We start from the raw sequence: 22,642 nt of genomic DNA on the forward strand, positions 1-22,642 counted from the left end.
AAAAAATTCTCTGTTACAAGTTATTTTATTAAGTTTGTAGTTACTTCATTAAGTTTGTACAGGTCCATTTCGGTATCAACTCCCAGTCTCTATCGATAAGAATATTCTCCTTTTTCTGGCACAGGAGGAAGATTTTTGTCATGGGAAATTTTATGACTTATGTTTCGGTAGAAAGAGGGAGGTAAGAGCTCTTCCTGTGTTGGCTGTTTCCCAAGTGCTTTCAGCTCTAAAGAATCAAAAGGCCAAAGCAGCAGATTTGGGGTAGTATGTTCTGAGTCCTTCCCCATCTCAGGACAAAGAATAGGTGGAAAACGGTCACATGAGAATTGACTGCAACTCTGTCTTCTTCGATCAGGTAGGTGACAGAGTCTGCTCGGTGGCTGGTTATCACCAACAAACCAGAGGAGGGCTTAACGGCCACTTAGAATAGCCACACTTAGGAATGGAAGAAAGAATGCTGGAGACACCCTAGCCAGGGGCATGAGTAGGAAGGGAGCTGGATTTGGGATATGGGGAAGCCATAACCTGACACCTGTATTAGTATCCGTAAGAGGAATGGAAGGTAAGATCACAGGTATGGTTGTGGCTCTTCTGACCTCACTGCCTTGGCTCTCCATGGGTGTCGGCATTGTTTGGGTTAGCGTCAGAAAGCAATATACGGTTGCTGAAAGTATTGAACACTTTTTGCTCGAAGAGGCAGAAAGCACGGAGTATTCGCAATTCTAAAGATTGTACTGGTCCCACTCTCTGTAAGAAAAAGTAATACAGACTCATCTGTGCCTTTCCAACTAATGTGATGGCAGCCATCTTTCAGGTCAGTAAGGCCGGTGGAAGGAAGCGTTGGTGACCACACAGAACAGAGCGAAAGGAGGGTTTCCTGTTTGGTAATTCACCCACACACTTTGGTTTATGGTATACGTAGTGAGTTTCTGCCTGTGGCAGGCTTTGTTCTATCTCTGGAAATTTGTAACATTCTATTATACATATATACCGCATCTTCTTTATCCATTCATCTGTTGAAGGGCACTTAGGTTGCTTCCATGTCTTACCTGTTGTAAATAATGCATCAATGAGCATAGGAGCACATATATCTTTTCAAATTAGTGCTTCCATTTTCTTTGGGTAAATACCCAGTAGTGGAACTATTGGATAATACGGTAATTCTATTTTTAATTTTTTGAGGAACTTCCTTACTGTTTTCCACTGTAGCTGCACCACCAGTTGGCATTCCCACCAACAGGGCACCAGGGTTCTTTTTTCTCCACATCCTCACCAACACTTACTGTTTCTTGGTTTATTTTTTTATTTTTTATTTTAGCCATTCTGACAGGTGTGAGGTGGTATCTCATTGTGGTTTTCATTTGCATTTCCCTGTTGATGAGTGATGTTGGGCATCTTTTCGTGTCTCTGTTGGCCATCTGGACGTCTTCTTTGGAGAAATGTCTGTTCATGTCTTCTGCCCATTTTTAACTGGATTATTTGGGTTGATGTTGAGTTGTATAAGTTCTTTGTATATTTTCCCAACACCACTTATTGAAAAGACTGCCTTTTCTCCACTGTATGTTTTTGCCTTATCTGTCATAGATTAGTTCACCATACAAGCATGGGTTTATTTCCAGCTCTCTATTCTTTCCTATTGATCTATGTGTCTATTTTTAGGCCATACAGTTTGGACTACTATATCTTTGTAATATAGCTTGAAATCTGAGATTGTGATATCCCCAGCTTTGTTCTTCTTTCTCAAGATTGCTTTGGCTATTTTGGGTCTTTTGTGGTTCCATACAAATTTTAAGATTATTTGTTCTAGTTCTGTGAGAAATACTGTATTTTGATAGGGATTGCATTGAAATCTGTAAATTGCTTTGGGTACTGTGAACATTTTAATAATATTAGTCCTTCCAGTCCATGAGGATAATACATCTTTTCACCTGTGTTTTCTTTAATTTCTTTCATCAATGTCCTATAGATGTCAGAGTATAGGTTTTCCACTCCCTTTGCTACCCTTATTCCAAGGTATTTTATTCTTTTTGGTGCAATTGTAAATGGATTGTTTTTTAAATATCTCTTCCCGGTACTTCATTATTAGTGTACTGAAATGCAACAGATGTTAGCTGTGGATTTGTTTGCTGAGAGTTTTTATCATGAATGAGTGTTGAATTTTGTCAAATGCCTTTTCTGCATCTACTGAGATGATCATATGGTTTTTATCCTTCACTTAGTTATTGTGATGCATCACACTGATTGATTTGCGGTTATGAAATCATCCTTGCATCCCTTCTTATTCATGTTTTTTATGACAAGGAAATTGAGGCTTAGAGATTTCATGTTACTTTCCTCAAGGCATATACATAGCATGTTGTAGGGCCATCATATAATGCCAGGTTATAAAATCTGGGTGTAAATTATACTACACGAAGATCCTCCCTGATCTCATTCTCATATTGAATTCTAGGCATCTCACTCATGGAGCACAGCATGCCAGGATTTCTCTGAAAGAGGTAAACCCAAGAACCAAAATCTAGGTTCTCAGAAATTATCCTCTTTCCTGAAATAAACTGTTTGTTTGTCTTTTTTACTAAGAGTGGCCAACTGAGAACCAAGTTCAGTTACCAGAACTCCCATGCCCCTCTGGGGTAAATGAAGCTTTGGACCATAATCCTAGTAACTTCTCATTTAGTCCCCATCCTGATCTAAATCTCTCACCTACACACCTCTTCTGAGGCCCTGCAGCCCAACTGAGTCTCGCGTTAAAATGTCATTCCCAGAGCGCCTGGGCGACTCTGTCATTTAAGCATCTGACTTTGGCTCAGGTCTTGAGCTCAGGCTATGATCTCAATGTTCGTGAGTTCTAGCCCCACATCATGCTCTCTGCTGTCAGCATAGAGCCCGCTTGGAATCCTCTGTCCCCTCTCTCTCTTCCCCTCCCCTGCTCGTGCACTCTCTCTCTCAAAAATAAACATTTATTTTTTTTAAAAAAAAGTCATTGTCACTGTATGATTCCTCTCAGTCCCCTTAAACTCCCCAGTTCACCTTTCATAACACTTTCACACCTATCAATGCAGCTTTCATGGCTATATCTTCCCGCACATAGAAAAATAAGCCATCTGTCTTGTCGTCCATTATGGACCTCACAATGCCTACATTTTGGGACCGTGAGCAATTTCTTGCTGTTGTTGTTGAAAGTTGGGAGACCCAGCACGCAGGGGGAGCTGGAGGCAGCACCGAAAAACCTTCTATGGTTGACTTGTTCCACACTTGTTCTGCATCAAAGAACTGGGCCCTGTCCTTTGTGAGATAGGCTTTGCATACATAGTACATGAGGAATGCTGACATAATGGAGACACGATTCTGTTTGTTATTGCAGAGGACACATGCTCTAGAGACAGATTTGAAATAAAACATAAGGAAGCTACAAAGATAATTGCCTTTTGGGAGTAGCAAACGGGTCATGCAGAGACCAGCACAAAACAAATTGTACAGTGAGGGGTTTTATCGCATGGTCCCACCAGGCTCATCACTGAAGAGGATGCTGAGATCTTCAATCGTGGACAGACTCTGCTTTAAGTTCCTTCGCGTGTTTGTTTTCATTTTAATTGAGGTAAAATTGTAAACAAGAAGGGGCTAACATAGATGCAACTCAATATTTCCCTATGTGAACACATAACCATCACCTAGACGAAGATGTAGGGCAAAACTCTAAAACTCTAGAAGGCCCCATTATGTATACTCCACCACAAAACTCCCCACTCCCCTCGCCAAAAAACTTAACAGTTATAACCTCCATTACCATATCATTGTTTTACGACAACTTTAAAAAAAAAATTTAATGCCTTTTAATTTATTTTTGAGAGAGAGAGCAGGAGCAGGGGAGGGACAGAGAGGGGAGGAACAGAAGATCCAAAGCAGGCTCCACGCTGACAGCAGAGAGCCCGACGCAGGGCCCGAACTCATGAACTGCGAGATCATGACCGGAGCCAAAGTTGGACACTCAACGGACTGAGCCACTCAGGTGCCCCTTTATGATAACTTGTAAATCATTACCTTGCCATGAAGGTGTGTTTAAGTGGTACCCAGAGATTCGTTTTAATCAGGTATGGCAAGACATGCAGACTTGGAAACGATTGTCATGAAGGAAGTTTATACTCACAGATCCCTGGAAAGAGGAGGCAGGACGCATCAACAGGGCCATGTGGAGAGGCACCAGGGCCATTCCAGAGGCAGAGAGGTGAGAGCATGGCCTAGCACCTTTATTGCAGTTTGGGTGGGAACAGAAGATGGTAGGCCCCCGAGTAGGGTTAGGATTGGATGGTTCGAATAATTCTGGTGTGCTCTGGGTGATAGCAGTGGCCCCTAGTTGTCCCGTACCTTGCCCTGGGGTGATTTAGGGGAGGGGCAGTATTGGCATGGTGTGTGAGTTTGACAAAGATGGCTGGGCTGTGGGCTCTGGGCTGGTGGTTTGTATATCAAAGGTACACTTACAGGAGAGTCACTTGCTATCCCTATGAATTAGCTGGGAGAGCCAGTATCTCTGGGATCGTGGCCCCAAATGCCAGAGTGTCAAAAATACAGAAAATAAGAAAATGCCCTCAACACAAATATTCCACAAATCAGACTATGCCTTTGTATTTTATCACCAACCTCTGGCTTCCTCGCTCAAATTACCATTTTTAGGACAGAGAATCTAAACATTATGCCACCTGTCTCTCCTCTTTTGTTCACCGCAGACTTTAAGGAGGTCATCATGACCTCAAGAAAACAAAAATTCCTTGCCTTCAAGGAAAGGAGGACACAGCAGGAACAAGGCATTAAGCAGTTACGAGACTCTCTTAGATCCATTTTATTAAACTGAATGATTATATGTGATGAATGAGGCAACCAGGGTGGTCCCCACGCTTCCCCTAACGCCCAGCACTGTTGTGTATTTTACAGGATTCCAGATCGGCGGCTCCACGTCTCAAACCCAATGTCCGCAATGACGCGAGTTTGCTGTCTTACGACAGAGCCCGCTCCAATGTTGTAACACTCTTAATAAAACATTGGAAGGGGAGGGCGGGAAGGAGGTATCAAACTGACTCCCTGAAACTTGCCTTCTGTGACTTTCGAAGTCACACGTTTTCCTAGTAGAGGTCCTTAGACTCGATCACTGAAACGGGCTTCTACATCCAGCTGCTCTCCAGCTATCCGTTACGAAAGGTGCTGTTATTTTGTCATTCTCTTCCGCAATACTAGTCCCATGTCAACACGGTGCAAGCTCCTAGGTTTTAAACTCTGGAATACATGGAGGAGTCTTACACCCTCAGTAACTGCTCACATGACAGTCCTACCTTCTACATGATGGGCAGAGGAGACACGGGACAGAATAAATTAAAGCAGCTCCTGCTGGCTTCACCTTCCTCTCTCCTTTTCTGTCAAGTCTCAGAGACACAAGAAGAGTTGATGGAATACCTTTTCAAACCTTTTATTCACCGTAAGCCTAACGACGTAGGTAAGTCACAGATTACCTACTTACGTAGGTAAGTTAGCAGATTAGCCACTGCACCCATCCTGTTTCTGTGCAACGTCCATACGATGTATTTTACAAAGGCAAAAACATCTCCAAAAGTGTCTTTTTCACTTATCATTGAATGGATTCTGATTCTTACAGCTCAGGTTTTTTTAAATGTTTATTTATTTTGAGAAAGAGAGTGTGAGCAGGGGAGGGGCAGAGAGAGAGGGAGAGAGAGAATCCCAAGCAGGCTCCGTGCTGTTGGCACATAGCCTGACGCAGGGCTCGATCCCAGAATCGTGACGTCATGACCTGAGCTGAAATCAGGAGTCAGATGCTTAACTGACTGAGCCACCCAGGCACGCCTCAGCTCAGCTGTTTTCATTACCCTTGGCCTTCCTCTCTCCAGAAACGCACACTCTGCACGTGGTTTTGGCAGCTTTGGAAGGAGGAGTCTCTTCTCCCACCGTCCCTACTTCTTCCACTCACGAAAGTGAACTAATCCCCACCACAGTCAGGTATAAATCTCATGATGCTCTTTCAGGATCAAAACAGCCATTTCCCAGTGAATTGACACTTATTGGGAAAGGAGAACCAAAATTAGTTGGTTATCAAAAGCATCGATTTTAATAATAATTATTATTATTATACCTGAATTTTATTGAAAGCTAAGCTTTTGTCAGGCACTGGATGAAGCCGTTTAATCTAATAGCTCATGTGATCTTCTGAATCACACAAAAGGTAGATGCCATGGTTAACGGTATTTTTTTAATGATCAAATTGTGTCTTACTGCACGATTAAGCTTGAAAAAAAAATTGTTAGCAAATAAGAGAGAAAATTTCCAAAGCAAGAGGGTCTCGTCAACCTTCCTGGACAGCTGATGCGCTGTCTCCCATAACCAAAACAAAGTGATCAATCACAAATTACATGCGTGGATATTCACTATACTTTTTGTATTGTTGTTTGCACCCCAAGGGCAACTGTTACAGGAATCCTGGGGATTGCTGCTTATACTGGGACTGCCCTGTCTCCCCTCTTGATGATCCTAACTGTGTCTTCCCCCCACCTGCCCTGGATCACGTATGGAATCTTCTCCATCCTCGCTGGTCTTATTTATTGTCCCACCCCTTCCTGAAACCAGGAATCGGCCTCTGCCTGACTCCATCCAGGATGTGGAAAAGGAGTGAGTAAACCCCTGGCTGTCCCTTAGGGGAGCTGTGTGCTCTACATCTACAGTGAGGAAGGCAAAACATGAGTTGAGCCCACTGTCCCTCAGCTTTAGACCTAGACTATTCCATGTGGCCCATGCCTTTGGGTTAGCTACGTCTTATGTTTTCCAGACTCCCTAGGCTTCAGACCCCTCCCACAGCTCCCTAGATCACACAGACTAGCTCTTCTCAGCCTGCAATGGTAGGTTTAGTGGTGAAGGGGCCAAAATTAGGTGCCTTAGTGTGGCAAACACACCCTAAGGTACTTCACAAACACACACAGATTCTAACACCAGGCTCTCATCCCTCAGACCCTGACAGCCCCCAGCCCCAGGGACTGCAGTCAGCTCTCTGGGACTGCTGATCCCTGTAGGCCTGAATTAATCCGACTCTCCAGAGAAACAGAACCACTAGGATGTGTACATGTACAGAGAGAGATTTATTTTAAGGAATTGGCTCCCAAGATTGTGGAGGCTGGCACATTCAAAATCTGGGGACCCAGGGAAGAGTTGAAAGAAGAGACAAGTTCCCCAGTCTGAAGGCGATCTGGAGGCAGACTTCCTCCCTCATCTGGGGGACCTTTTTCTTTAAGGCCTTCAACTGATTGGATGAGCTCCCCCTCTCATCCCTGCCCCCCCCCCACCACATTATGGAGGGAAATGTGCTTTACCCAAAGTCTACTGATTTGTACATTAATTATATCTAAAAATTACCTTCACAGAAACATCTAGATTGATGTTTGACCAAACATCTGAACACCACAGCCTAACCAGGTTGACATATAAAGTCAGCCACCACCAGGCCTGAGGACTGCCCTGACCTCTGAAGAATCTGAGTGAGACCAGAGCCCCTCCCACAGATGACAATACATCTCGGGGGACAAGTCCTGTTGTGCAGTCTGCGAGACTCAGACCAACTGGTTTTGCTGGGAATGAAACTGTTGAGAAAAGAAGGAAAGGAGTAGTGATTTTAGGTGTTTTTAAATGATCAAGAATTGGAAAGGATTTTTAAATTTTTGCATACTGCCCTTGCCTTTTCCAAATCCCTTTGGCATCTTTTTGAGAGAGAGAGAGAGAGGGGCAGAGTGTGTGAGTGTGGGGAGGGCAGAGGGAGAAGGAGACACAGAATCCGAAGCAGGCTCCAGACTCTGAGCTGTCAGCACAGAGCCTGATGCCGGTCTCGAACTCACAAACCGTGAGATCATGACCTAAGCCAAAGTTGGACGCTTAACTGACTGAGCCACCCAGGCGCCCTGTGATTCAATAGTTCTATACATTGTTCAGTGCTCATCCATCCGACTTATTTTGCTTTTAGCGTAATACACTCTAGCTCCATCTACATCACATAACTTCTTAAAAAAATTTTTTTTGATGTTTATTTTTGAGAGAGAGAGAGAGACAGAGCATGAGCAGGGGAGGGACAGAGAGAGGGGGACACAGAATCTGAAGCAGGCTCCAGGCTCTGAGCTGTCAGCACAGAGCCCGACGCGGGGCTCGAACTCACAGACTGTGAGATCATGACCTGAGCCAAAGTCAGACACTCAACCAACTGTGCCACCCAGGCGCCCCCATAACTATTTTTAAATAAATGACTAATGTGATGTTATAGCCTAACCAAAAAATATTCTAATTAATAAAAATTTAAATGGAATAAATAAATCATACTTTTCGATAGAAAACTTGCCTACAAAATCCTGGAATAAAAAAATGTTTTGAATAGTAAAGCAAATGGCAGAAATTTAGAGAGAGGTCAATTTGAATAATGCTCACTTAAAACCACTGTTGGGCCAAACTTTAACAACTTATCAGAAAAAAAAAAAAACAGAAAAATATTCAGCAAAATGATAAAAACGATTAACTTTTATTGGTGGACTTTCCAGTGTGTGATTTTCAAAGTATTCAAAGTTTCAACAAAAAGTACATAAAATTTCAAAATATCGTGTCAAAAATAAAAGAGCAGGGGCACCTGGGTGGCTCAGTCAGTTAAGTGTCTGTTTCTTGGTTTTGGCTCAGGTCATGATCTCACAGTTGGTGAGTTTGAGCCCCGCATCAGGCTCTGTGCTGATGGCCTGGAGCCTGTTTGGGGTTCCGTCTCCCTCTCTCTCTGCCCTCCCCTGCTCTCTCTCTCTCAAAAATAAATAAATAAATATTTTAAAATTTTAATTAAAAAAGAGTAAATGACAAAATGAACAATTTTCAAAAAAATACACTTTTAATATCTACTAGAAAAGATAATAAATAATTCAATAGAAAATGGGTAAAAGGCAGAACATTAAGTTTTCAAAAGAAAAAAGCCACATGGCTAACAAATTTATGGACAACCATATAAAACCCACTAGAAATTAAAGACATACAAACTAAAATGGAATGTCAACTTTTATTTTCAAAAGATCAAAAATTAAAGTGTGCTCATTGTCAAAGTCGGTGAGAGTGTAGTTAAATAGAAATTCATTATTCAAGAGCAGAATTATAAAATAGTTCATGCTAGAAGGCTGCTAAAAACACAATTTGGCATCATTATCAAGAGATTTGAAATGAGTCTTCACTAATTCAGATGCCATTTATTGAGCATGTAGTGTTGGGCATGTAGTAACTACCATGCATACACAAAGCACTCCACATGCAGAGATGAAATGAAAACATAGGCATGAACAGAGGTAATGGTATATATCTTAGTGCACAGTGCAGGTATAGGCTCATATTTTTATTTTCTATAAGTCAACATAATTTTAATTTAAGTCCCAATTTCTGGGGCGCCTGGGTAGCTCAGTTGGTTAAGTGTCCGACTTCAGCTCAGGTCATGATATCTCAGTTTGTGGGTTCAAGCCCACGTCAGGCTCTGTGCTGACAGCTTAGAGCCTGGAGCTTGCTTCAGATTCTCTCTCTCTCTCTCTCTCTCTCTCTCTCTGCCCCTCCCCTGCTCATGCTTTCTTTCTCTCTCTCTCTCAAAACTAAATAAATATTTTAAAAAAAATTAAGTCCCAATTTCCTCCAAGTGGGCAGTAAATCACAAACTGGTTAGTTTTGTGGATTATTTTTATAATCCTTCCCTACCAGAACTATCTATATCTCACAGACATGTGCAATACTACAGTGATGGGGTGAGAAAAACCTACAGATTATCAGTTCTATGTTCAAAAGACTACCAAATGAATACTGACCCTGTGCCCTTGGCTGCTACAACCTTGCCATTTACCACTACATGAGGCATTGGCATTGGGGCTTCCAGTCTCGCTGATTAGCTCCCTAAGCAGCCACTCTGCTATGGGCCTGCTGTTCCCTGGGGTTCTACCAGATGTCAGGACTGGAATCCTTGTGGCCTGCAACGCACAGACCCTCCCCCATTTTTTACCCCTCCCACACACTCAACTTCTTTCCTCTTCTCTCATCTCTTCCAGAGAACTTCTCATGTTCCCTATGGATCTTAGGTTTTGAAAAGTCAAGCAGTATTACAAGCTCCTTCTGTTTTTCATCAGCAAAATGCCTTTGAAGAGACAACACAAAACAAAACACCCCTACAGATATGATAAACCTTAGGGATGTGGGAAAGACACAAGGGAAATTTCAAAGAAATCATCCATAATAGTATTGGCCAGCCATATCCCTCTTCCTAATGAAATGTTTGAGGCCCTATCATGAGAAGAAATACGGAGAACCTATTGTTCTCTTTGAAGAATTGTGGCCACTCCAGGTTCTGAGGTTTCTGAAGAGAATGCCCCACGGTTCTTCATGGGCATTTTATGTTGCAAACCAGCAGTTGGACTTCATGAGATGATCGGTGGTGCAAAGATTTAAAAAGAATTAGGTAGGGAGTGACATCATGGAAGATGGACACCAGGAATCCATCTTTTCGTCTGGATGACAAAAGCACTGGTAGAAGCTATCTGGTTAACGATTTAAAAAATATAGAGCCTATTCAAAGCTCGGAGCTTCCAGATGAAGTCTTGGCTTATAAAGTGTTTTTCATTTTAGTCAGTTTCAGCCACTAGCACAGTATTGGCTACTATCCATAAACATCCATCCTTGGGGTAGGTAGCTATGTCCACATTCCTTGGAACAAGCTATGGGGGCCAGCGTGGGCAAAAAGGGACTTTGTCCTTCAGACAGTCAGGTGAGCATCATCGGACTCTTGATTTCGACTCAGGTCATGATCCCAGGGTCATGGGATTGAGCCCTAGGTCAGGCTCCGTGCTGAACCTGGAGCCTGCTTAAGACTCTCTCTCTCTCTCTCTCTCTCTCTCTCTCTCTCTTTCTCTATCTCTCTCTCTGCCTCTCTCCCCCACTCATGCTCTGTCTTTCTCTCTCTCTAAAATAATTTAAAAAAAAAAAATAAAAAGAAAAAAGAAAAAATTATCAACTGAGAATTTTATAGCCAACAAAACTGTCCTTCAAAAATGAAGGTTAAATTAAAATATGCCTACATAAACTTAAAGCTTAGGGAGTTCATTATCACTAGATCTGCCCTGCAAAAAAATACTAAAGGTAGTTTTCAGGTTGAAATAAAAGTACGCTAGACAGTAATTCAAAGTTCCAACTATATGCTGTGTATTCACAATAGTTAAAAGTGAAAAGATGGAAAAAGATATTCCATGTAAATAGTAATCAAAAGGAATCTGGGTTGGCTACATGAGTATCAGACAAAAGACTTGAAATCCAAACGTTTACAAGAGGCTAAAGAGAACATTATATATTAATAAAAGTTTCAATACAACAAAGATATCTAACAATCATAAACATTTACACACCTAAAGACAGACCCTCCAAATGTATGAAGTAAGAAAGACTGCAAGCTAGGAAAGTTAAGGCACTCATTCCCCCCATGGCAACATTAATAAATTTTTAAACACTACAGACTTAAGAAAATAACTTCATAGGAGCTCTGGAAAACAATCAAAGGACCACAGCGACCAAATGAAAACCAATCGAGGATAACAGCACATTCAAAAAGGTAGGAAATTTTTACTTACCTTACCCCCACCCTTTCCATAATCTGCACAGTAATGGCCTGGAGGAAAGCCCAGCTTTCAAAGCCTTCTGTAGAACTGGAAGGAGAAGAGAAAACCTCATTTGGAATGTTCTCACCTGTCTGGAGGCTGCCTGGAGTAGCGGTCTCTGTTTCAACTAACCAGGAGCTCAAGGCAGGAAAAGGAGCATAATTCATCTCGGGCTGAGTAAAGAGACTGAAAGTGGTGGACAATGGCTATAAAAGCTGGAGGGACTATAGATGTACAGAAGGCAGAAATTACAGGTGAAGAAATACAACAGACCATCTCAAGTCCCAAAAAGAAGGAACGCCTGGGTAACTCTGTTGGTTAAGTGTCTGACTCTTGACTTCAGCTCAGGTCATGGTCTCACAGTTCATGGGTTCAAGCCCCATGTCAGGCTCTGTGCTTGGGATTCTCTCTCTCTCTCTCTCTCTCTCTCTGCCCTTCCCCAGCTTGTGTGTGCTCTCGCTCTCTCTCAGAATAATCTTAAAAAATAAATAAAGTCCCAAGGGGAAGCTGTGATGAGACTCTGCAAAATAAAGAAATAAAATCTTCTTTCCCAGGACACCGACACAAGACAAATACTAAAGTGTTCATGGGTCTGCAGGAAAGCAGTGCAAGGTTAGCATGAATTTTGTTTCTTTGGTTTTGGCTGGAACCATAATAAGTCAGAGAAAGCTACAGTTTTCTCTCTGGACTCATCATGATGATGGAAAGAGATTTAGTAGGTAGAAATGACTGGATTTGGAACTGACTGAGCTTTGAGTGAGGGTAAAGGGAGAGTGAATGTGTATTGTAAAGGCTTTCACTTGGGTAACTGGGTGGGTGAGAGTATCATTTACAGAGACAGACAAGAGGAGGAAGTGACAGTAAGAGGACCAGTGTTTGAAGGAGATAGCAGCAGTGATACATTTCTCTTCTCTTGTGGTTTTGCTAGCCATTCCTAATGTCTGCTTTGCTGGATACAACTTCTCAAGGCCCTCTTTAAAATCAGAGTCAAATGGTTCATGAGATCAAGCCCCATGTCGGGCTCCAGGCTAACAGCACAGAGCCTGCTTGGGATTCTCTCTCTCCCTCCCTCTCTGTCTGCCTCTCTCCAACTTCTGTATTCATTCTCTCTCTCTTTCAAAATAAATAAATAAGCTTTAAAAAAATATAACAAAATCAGAGTCAAAAGAGTTCACCCTTAGCGCTCTTCTCTTCTCCTTTGACATAACCATCTTTGATGTTCTTGACATTAATAGGGACTTAATGTGCACCTACACCTGCAATGTCGCCAGCCCAGACCCTCTATTTAATGTAGACATATATTTCAAATGCCAACTGGAAAACCCTCCTTAGATATCCCCAGCAAATAATGGAAAGAAAGCATAAATTTGCTCCTCTTATATTCTGATTTTAGAGAATGTCCACTCAGATGCACAAGAAAGACAATTAGGACTCAATCTGATTTCCTATTCCTAAATTCAATATTCAATGATACACAAAAATCTGGCGATAAAAATATATCACCATATAATACTGCCATAAGATATCTCTCAAAATCATTTCTTTACATCCACCCACAATGACACAACTTTAAGACATTCTTTGCATTTCACACAGACTGTTGCAGTATCTTTCCAACTAGGTCTCCTTGTCCTTGACTCTCCTTGACTTCTTCTTTCCTTTTCCACTCACCTGTCGGTAATTTTTTTTATAAAACACAGGAGACTATGGCACTCCTCTTTTTAAAACCTTTTGATAGCCCTTTAGTATCTGTGGCAAAGCCAACTTAATCATTAAGCATGGCAGGCACAGTGCCTGAGGCATATAAACATGTTTAAAAACATTTTATTTTTTATTTAAAAAATTGTTTTATTGTTTATTTATTTTTGAGAAAGAGAGAGACAGAGTGTGAGCTGGGGAGTGGGGGGGGGGAGAGAGAGAGAGAGAGAGAGAGAGAGAGAGAGAGAGAATCCCAAGCAGGTTCCATGCTCATCACAGAACCCAACATGGGGCTCAATCCCACGACCCTGGGATCATGACCTGAGCCAAAATCAAGAGTTGGACACTCAACCAACTGAGCCACCCAGGTGCCCCCTGTTATCCTGGCACAGTTATTCAGTCCCCCCTTACTACCAAAAGTGCCTCAGTTTTGCTTTTATGATCATCCTGCCTAAGGCCTTTCTTTTCAGGTCAAGCAGCTGGAAGTGAGTCAATGAACTAGGCATGAGCTTTCACGACATGGGAGGAAACCCGTAAGATAAACCAGCACAATTTTTAGCGTGGGTTCACAAATCCAGTATCAGGAAGAATTAGGAAGACAGCCTATTTAGCAGTCCTGTCCTCATGCCATTCCCTCAACCCAAAGACCAGCTAAAGATCTCTCTATCCAAAATGGAGAGAATAAAGTCTCCCACTTAGCAGGAAGTCAAAGGCTTAAGGAGGTACATTCAGGTAGAGAATCTGAAAACAATAATACAACTTACTAAGTCAGCCTCTGTTTTCTTATCACCAGGCATCAGCAATTTTAAATAATGTAAGTGATAAACTCTTCCTACCCAACCAAAAAAAAAAAAAAATACTTTGTCGGTCCGAGTTCTAGACAATAGATGTGATTATTGTTAAGTTTTGATAATGTATCTGTAGGCCTTAAGTTAGCACAGTTTTGTTACTTGTCACTTAATAGATATTGTATCCAGGGGCGCCTGGGTGGCTCAGTCAGTTAAGGTCTGACTTCGGCTCAGGTCATGATCTCACGGTCCGTGAGTTCGAGCCCCGCGTCGGGCTCTGTGCCGGCAGCTCAGAGCCTGGAGCCTGTTTCGGATTCTGTCTCCCCCTCTCTCTATGCCCCTCCCCCCCACTCACACTCTGTCTCTCTCAAAAATAAAATAAAAACATTAAAAAAACTTTTAAATAAATATTGTATCTACATGGACATTGATTTGGAGGACTGAGCCATATCAGTGGTCCCAGGGATCCGTGGACCCAGCTACACTCATTCCTTCCAAGAAGAAGTTCATGAAGATTTAGAATCCTACCAGCTCCCCTTGGGCACTATCGTGCCTTCCATCCCTGTGGCACGACATATTCCTGCCTTTCCATAGAGGGTTCAAACAAATGATGAAAGCATAGTGATTGGGAAGATAAAGAACTTGAACTTGAATTACTTAAACTATGTCATTTTATGTGGCCACCTGGCATCTCATCTGTGTTTAAAATTTAAAACAATAAAACAATGCCAACTGTGAGATGTAACACCTTTGTCTGGCAAGTGAACATTTAATTTTGTGTAATGAAATATTTTACTGAACTTGAATAATATTTTCCAAATGGAACTTACATTTTTAAGCCTTTACCTGTTTTAAAACCAATGAATAAATTAAGAAACACAAAATGTTATGTCAGCGGTAGAAGAGGGGTTGCTTCTGCTGAACCTTTTGCTGATGTTTCCATTTTGTTGTGTCCGGGTTTTTTTGGTTTTTTGTTTTTGCTTTTTTTTTTTTTTTTTTTTTACTCACTGGACAATTATTTACATAAAATACCATTTCAGGCTGTAAGCAAAGGATCAAAGTTCAAACGGCAAGGCAGGATAAAATCTATTGAGCACATAGTGGCACTTTGTATTAGTTGTTTTTTCTGTTTTAAAAATTTTTTAAGTTTATTTATTTTTGAGAGAAAGAGAGGGCACAAATCGGAGAGGGACAGAGAGAATTCCAAGCAGACTCCACACTTTGCACAGAGCCGCACATGGGGCTCGATCCCACGACTGTGAGATCATGACCTGAGCTGAAATCAAGAGTGGGACATTTAACCGACTGAGCCATCCAGGCGCCCACACCCCATGTATTAGTTTTATGTATTCAAAATTCAATTAAAAATATTTTGTCCCTATGAATGCTAGCTATGATTATTATTTGCTTATTTCATTATTATTACTGACAATAATTTTGCCATATAAATGATGAAGAGCTTAAAATATGTCCTATTCCGGGTGATATGCTAGGTGCCCCCCCCCCCAAAATTGGGGAACTGAGGATGGAACGAATTTGTGCAAGACTCCCAACAGGAACTTTTGTCACTGGACAACACTCTCGATGTTCCCCTGACACAAAGGTAGGGAAGCAGCAAAGTACGGATGGCTAAACGACGGGAAGGGTGTGAATGCAGACCCAAGCCTCCCCTCCCCAGGCGGCGAATAGGCCAAGAGAACAACCAGAGCTAAGAACGGATGGCTGGAAGGAGTTTCAGAGTCTTGAGGAGGGTGTCCCCCGGTGGACAGTGGTGTGAACTGCACCTTTTTCCTCCACAAGGTGCAAGCGACAGGGACTTCACCTGAGGCAGATGGAAGCAACAGAGGAGAGGAAATAGGTACGACTCCACCCTCTTCCGTGTCATTCAAGGTATCTCTCGTCCAGGAGCAAAAGAAAGAGAAGAAAATACTCGGAAATGACTCGCCCTTAAACCTGAAATAACTGAGTACCGATGCTGTCAGGCAGACCTGGGACTCTAAACAGACGGAAAGTTGTATTTTTTCGAAGTTGTATTTTCGCAGAGCCTAGTTACTTGGCTTTGAGGGAAATCTCGTCTGCAACTCTTGCGTGGGTGTTGAGTAAAATCCAGGGGTGCCTGGGTGGCTCAGTCGGTTGCTTCCGATTCTGTGTCTCGCTCTCTCTCTGCCCCTCCCCTGCTCATGCTCTGTCTCTGTCTTTCAAAGATGAATAAACGTTAAAAAAAAAAAAATCCAAACACCATCCCTACCCCACCCGCACCCCAAAACAGGAATCATTTTGCTATCTGCCAACAGAATCGCATGGACAGCGTCTGTGGAGGGCAGATGACGCTTTGGTTTTCTGTGCTGCGGGCATCCCCTCCAGAGGCTGAACTTCTCAAGGACTCTTTCTATTGTTGACTCTCCAGAAACTATCGTGGCGCCTGGAAACGTGATCACCGTGTGCACTGCTGTGGATTGCCTACACGCGTGATGTGCTGCCCCCTCCCCACTGTCTTCAGGACTGAAGGATGCATTTTCCACCTGCTAGGAGTGTTGACGGCTGACAGCTCCCAACTGAGACCCTCTCTGGGAGGGTCACCCCTTGTCCTTGGCAGCCTGCAGCCACCAGCCAATAAACACAGAGGCCCTCTGGTAAAGGACTGGCCTTCCGTCCTCACTGCAGGACAACCCCGTAAGGGCTATTGCAGCTCCCCAGCTCCCCGGAGGCTGGCTCAGGCCTTTGCCGTGACAGCATCGCGGCTCAATTCTCTCTGCCAAGTTCTGCTTCCTCACCCTCCCCCAGGGAACTTCCTGCCCGAAAACCTCTGTCTCAGGGTCTGCATCCCAGGGAGGCTGATCTGCAACAGTAGAGCATGTTCTGGGACCTACTGGAAAACGAGCAAGGATCCAAGATGGTGAGGTGTCCTGAAGTCATGTGCTGTTTTGTCTGCCCGACTCCTTCACCTCCTGATCCACAATAATCATACGGTTCTGGAGAACCGGCCTGTCGTGTTATTTTAAAGCCGTCGTCGGGGCGCCTGGGTGGCTCAGTCGGTTAGGGGTCTGACTTCGGCTGAGGTCCTGATCTCGCGTTCATGAGTTCGAGCCCCAGGTCAGGCTCTGTGCTGACAGCTCAGAGCCTGGAGCCCGCTTCGGATTCTGCATCTCCCTCTCTCTCTCTGCCCCTCCACAGCTCACGCTGTCTCTCTCTCTCAAAAATAAATAAACATTTAAAATAATTTAAATGTATTTAGATTTGGGGGCACCTGGGTGGCTCAGCAGTTAAGCGCCTGACTTTGGCTCAGGTCATGATCTCACAGTCCATGAGTTCAAACCCCACATCGGGCTCTGTGCTGACAGCTCAGAGCCTGGAGCCCGCTTCTGATTCTGCGTCTCCCTCTCTCTCTCTGCCCCTCCCCCGCTGTCTCTCTCTCTCAAAAATAAGTACACATTATAAAAAATGAAAAATAATAGTGACATTCACGGAGTGCTCACGCTGTTCTAGGCACTGTTTTAAACGGGTTAGGACCTTCATCCCCCCCCCCCCCCCACCATGTTCCATATCACCTTCGTTGCAGGCTCTGTGGCCCCTTAGGCAGCTGCCCCACTCAACCTGCTTTACCCAGTGCCTTACGTGGGTAAATGTTTATAGCAGCAATGTCCCCACTTGGCGAAATAAGGAAATTGAGACCAAGAGCTGCTTTATGATGAACCCAGAGGTAACTAGGGGAAGAGAGTACATCAGGGCCAAACCATGACAATGTGGGCAGGGACCAAAGACGGCGTCAGCCACGGGACTCACAGGCAGAGGCAGAGTCTGCATGTGACCCTAAGGCGCGGGGGGGGGGGGGGGGGGGGGCATGTAGGAGGTGAGTAGCAGTAGATGCTAGTGGGTAGGATAAGCTTTTGCAGCCGATCTGTGCCACGTTTGGGATGCAAGGTGCTCTGCAGCCTCCAGATGCCGAGAGGTGTATTCGCCCGCACGCGGTATCTACTCACAGAGCGGAAGCAACAAGTTGCGTTCTCTTCCCAGGAGGTGGGGGAAAACGCAGTCCGGGGAGCCACAGAGCATCAGAATTTCTTTGGCACGAATCAGCCTCGCGGGATCGACGTGGCAGAGACCAGCAAGTCGTGGGTGCCCCCGAGCTGGCCCAGACACCGACGCCCGGGAGGAGAGGGCAGCTGCGGGAGCCCAGCCGGGGGCGCTTTTGCCACCCTCTCGGCTCAAGGCGGACAGAGAAGTGTCAGGATGTCGAGCCCCCCTGCGGAAGCGGAGGTCTTCCACGTCTCCCAGGGCAGCCCCGAGGCACCTCCCCCGGAGCCGTGGGGCTTCACCGGGCAATGGGAAAACTGCTCATAGGGCGTTGATGCAAGGGGTCTTACACTCAGGACTACTGCTCCGCAAGGCTGGGCTCCGGAAGGGGGGGGGGAGGTGGGGGAGACTCACCGGCCGTGTCCATCAAGAACATACACCCATGACACTCCAAGCCCGAGGACCCTGGCAGATGTATAAAGAGAAGTGTGGAAAGATGCATGTATATCGTGACCGATCTGTCATCCTCCAAAGATGGGGAAATAACCCTTTAGAAGCTTCTCGAAGTCTCTTTCTCTAGATATTTCCAGAGCCGCAAATAGACCTGTCTTAGGACTCTGTCAGTTGCAAGGGCTGGAAAACTCAACAATAAGCAGAGTGAGGAATTTACTTGTTTAAGTGACTATCGTATCCTGGAGTAGATGAGTCCAGCTGTAGATGATGTCAGACTTTTTTTTTTTTTTAACGAGACTTAATTGCAGTTTCAATCTCCCCCAGAAATGTCTTTTTTTTTTTTTTTTAACGTTTATTTTAGAGAGAGAGAGAGAGAGAGCACGGGAGCAGGGGAGGGGCAGAGAGAGAGGGAGACACAGAATCCGAAGCGGGCTCCAGGCTCTGAGCTGTCGGCGCAGAGCCCGACGCGGGGCTTGACCTCACATACCGTGAGTTCACGACCTGAGCCAAAGTCGGACGCTTAACCGACTGGGCCACCCAGGAGCCCCAGAACTGCCCCATTTTTATCCCTTTTACGCCATCAGGCAGCTCGATGACATCACGCTTGAGGAGAGGGCTCTGCTGCTAACGTCACGTGAAAGCCACTGTTCTGGAAAATCAGCTGAGGCCACAGCGGCCTCGTCTTTCTGACTCCAAACTTCTCGCTGCCACCCTGGTCACTGCTCGTGGGTTCAGGCAAAGGTGAAGGAAGCCACTTTTCGTCAAGAGGAAAAGACACGGTGGGAGCTGTGGGCTCAGCTGAGTTTTTCAAAAGCCCTTCTTCTGGGGCAGAAGTACCCCAAATGATCCCTTGACAAAGCATCACCCACACTGCTATAAACTCCACTATGCTTTACCTCTGGAGCTGAACTTTATAAGCAGTCTGTCTGAACACAAGTATCCAAACTGATCTTTTAGTTTTAACCTGGCAAACTGAACAATTTGGGTTACCAAAATATTTCTTAAAAAAAACAAAAACACTAATCAAGCCAAAAAAAAAAAAAAGCCCAAACCACTCCTTCTGTGCCAGGAAGCAGCACAGGGTTCATAAATAGTTGCCTTCTCTTCAAAGAGTCTGCTTGGCCAACAATTGGCTTCAATAGCCCTGGGAACAGAAACTTTGAGAGAACAGAGCCTTAGGCGGCCCAAATAGCCTTCTCAGAGTTTGTATAACCATGTATTGGTCTGCTAACGTGACAAAAGAAGTTTCGGTAGGAACAGTGTGGGGGTCAAAATGCTTTACCATCATCAGAATGCAGTGTTCAATTCCCACTGCCCTTATGTTGTGCTGGACCCTGTGTGATTATAAGCAGCCATCCTTCCCTTTAAAATCTTACTTTTTTTTAGGGGCGCCTGGGTGGCTCAGTCAGTTGAGCATCCGACTTCGGCTCAGGTCACGATCTCACGGTTGGTGGGTTCAAGCCCCGCGCCAGACTCTGGGCTGACAGCTCGGAGCCTGGAGCCTGCTTCGGATTCTGTGTCTCCCTCTCTCCCTCTGCCCCTCCCTGTTTGCACTCTGTCTCTCTGTCTCTGTCTCAGAAATAAAGAAACATTAAAAATTAAAAAAATAAATAAATTTTTAAAAAATACGTTACTTTTTTTGACAGAGAGAGAGAGAGAGAGAGAATCAAGCAGACTCTATACCCGGCACGGAGCCCAGTGCGGGGCTCGACCTCACGATCCTAGGATCGGACCTGAGCTAAAATCAAGAGTCAGATGCTCAATGGACTGAGCCACCCAGGCACCCCCAAAATGCCACTTTTTTGACCAAGCCCCGCTCCTGCATGACTACAGGACATCCAGTTCTCTCCCAGGGTTTTCCAGAGGACATGGACAGGGAGACTCCCTGGGCTGCTCGCATCTGACGGACTCCTTCCAGTGCTCCCCGAGCCTCTTCCCTCGCAGCTCTCCTGGGGACCGCGGCTTGTGCACTGGCTCTCCACTCCCCTTCCCAAGACAAGGCTTGAGAATAACAAAAGGTGATTATACACAGTAGACAAAAAAAACCTCAAACCAGGACCTGGGGAGCAGCTTATCGCTACTCCTGGCGTCCCAGGACTCCCCTCTGTGCATTTCCCCCCTTAGCCTCCGGCCTGCTGCCCGAGTGGAGGGCTGCCTTCTCTTTCATGCAGCTGGCATCCCCGACCGAGACTGACGTTGTTTTCTACTCCCTACGTCCCGCTCCCAGGCAGCGAAACCAGATCCCTTTACCCATCCCTCTCCACCTAACCTCGGCAGAACTTATTTCTGAATTTTTTTTTTCCTGAATTCAGCCTCTCAAGCAGTAAGCCACGCACCTGGACCGCGTGAAGCACCTGTCGGCTCATGTGTCACTGCCACTGGGCCCCCCTCCCCGCCATGAGGGAAGGCAGCGCGTTCAAGTTCTCCGACTTGCCCTGTGACACCCCCAGTGAACCAAGATCACCACGACCGCCCCCTCCCCCGGCCCAGCCCCCAAAAGTGAAAAGGAATACACACTAAAAAATAAGCACCCAAACGAGAGATCCGGGTCTAACATCTCAGAAACACTTCCATTTCCATTGCTTTCCCTTCGGATTTCCCAGAACAGGGGGGGATGGGCCTTATACCTGCGAGAGTAAAAACCCTCACCCGGGGTTCAAAGCAGAGATTTCAGTTTTTACCCGAGAACCGCACACACTGCCCCGGGGTTTTAAACGGCGCTTCAAGAAACTCTGCCCCCACGTCTGCAAGGTGTGGGGTGGGCATTCCAGACCCCACGGCTTTACAGGCAGCTGGGAAGCAGAGGCTGGCCAGCCGGCAGGCGGTCTCTTCCAACGACTCAACTTCCCCCTGCCGTTCCCCCCACCGCTGCTCACGGGTTCAGGCCCAGGCCCTCTGCCCCACCGGGTGCAAACCCGAAAAGAAGCCAGGGAAGCGTCTTTCTGTCCCCAGCGTGAGCGATGGATAAGCCCTTAGTTTAGGAGTCACCAAAACACTCCCTGGTGTGGGGGAGTTGTTTGTTTGATGATCAAACAACATCCCGTTTATTAAGGATTAAAAGGGGCGGGGAGTTCAAAGTCTCATCCTCAGAATCAAAAGGGTCACTAATACACGACTGAATTCATTTAAGACTAAAAGGAATATACTCCAGAAAATATAAATTCCTGGCGGCTGCGTTCTGCTTCCAAGTGTCAACCCAGACCATAATGAGTAAGGAGACTGAAGGGAGAGGTACGGGGGGCTCAGCGGATTTTGGAGGGGGGGGTACGGGGGAGATGATGGGAGCGATAAGAGGAAATGACTTTACGCTCGTCCCGATTCACAGAAATGAGGGCACAGGCTCTCTCTACCGACACCTGGAAATGCCACGCAAAGCAAAGAGGGAGGCCATCGGGCAGGGCGGGTGGAAGACAGATGCACACCCAGACTCCAGCATCTAAGAAACAGGAGGATACGGTCAAGGCTGGATCGCCAAGAAAGGAATGGAAGGGGGGAGAAATGGAAGAGTTTCACTGAGGGTCTGCTTTCTCCAAACAGGAGAAAGGCTCACGGGAGATCCTGACAGATCTTAGGTGAAATGCTTTGGGGGTTCCGTCCTGCTCTCCTAGCCTCTTCAGGAGCCCTTTTCTAGCTCTCCTGGATGGCTTCAGCTCTCAGAGGGCACCAACCATCCCTGGCCATAATTTTATTTTATTTTATTTTATTTATTTATTTTATTTATTTATTTACTTATTTATTTTTTACACTTATTTATTTTTGAGAGACAGAGACAGAGCACAAGTGGGTGAGGGGCAGAGAGAGAGAGAGAGAGAGAGGAAGACACAGAACTTGAAGCAGCCTCCAGGCTCCGAGCTGTCAGCACAGGGCCCGACGTGGGGCTCGAACTCACAAACCGCGAGATCATGACCCGAGCCGAAGTCAGACGCCCAACCGACTGAGCCACCCAGGCGTCCCCCTGGTCATAATTTTAGCTCTATCACACCAACAACAGTCAACGCACAA

At 45.1% G+C, this 22,642-nt stretch overlaps 1 long non-coding RNA gene across 1 annotated transcript; it reads right to left on the minus strand.

Moving 5' to 3' along the window:
- Window positions 1-7,159: 7,159 nt before the first annotated feature.
- Window positions 7,160-18,482, minus strand: LOC122231428. The gene is made up of 3 exons (XR_006208671.1): window positions 18,154-18,482; window positions 11,661-11,735; window positions 7,160-7,631 (listed from the first exon to the last, which is right to left on the minus strand). It is a non-coding gene; the product is annotated as an uncharacterized LOC122231428 (long non-coding RNA).
- Between the last annotated feature and the right edge of the window lie 4,160 nt (window positions 18,483-22,642).

Source organism: Panthera tigris, chromosome D1 (assembly GCF_018350195.1).
Source record: "Panthera tigris isolate Pti1 chromosome D1, P.tigris_Pti1_mat1.1, whole genome shotgun sequence".
Classification (NCBI taxonomy): domain Eukaryota; kingdom Metazoa; phylum Chordata; class Mammalia; order Carnivora; family Felidae; genus Panthera; species Panthera tigris.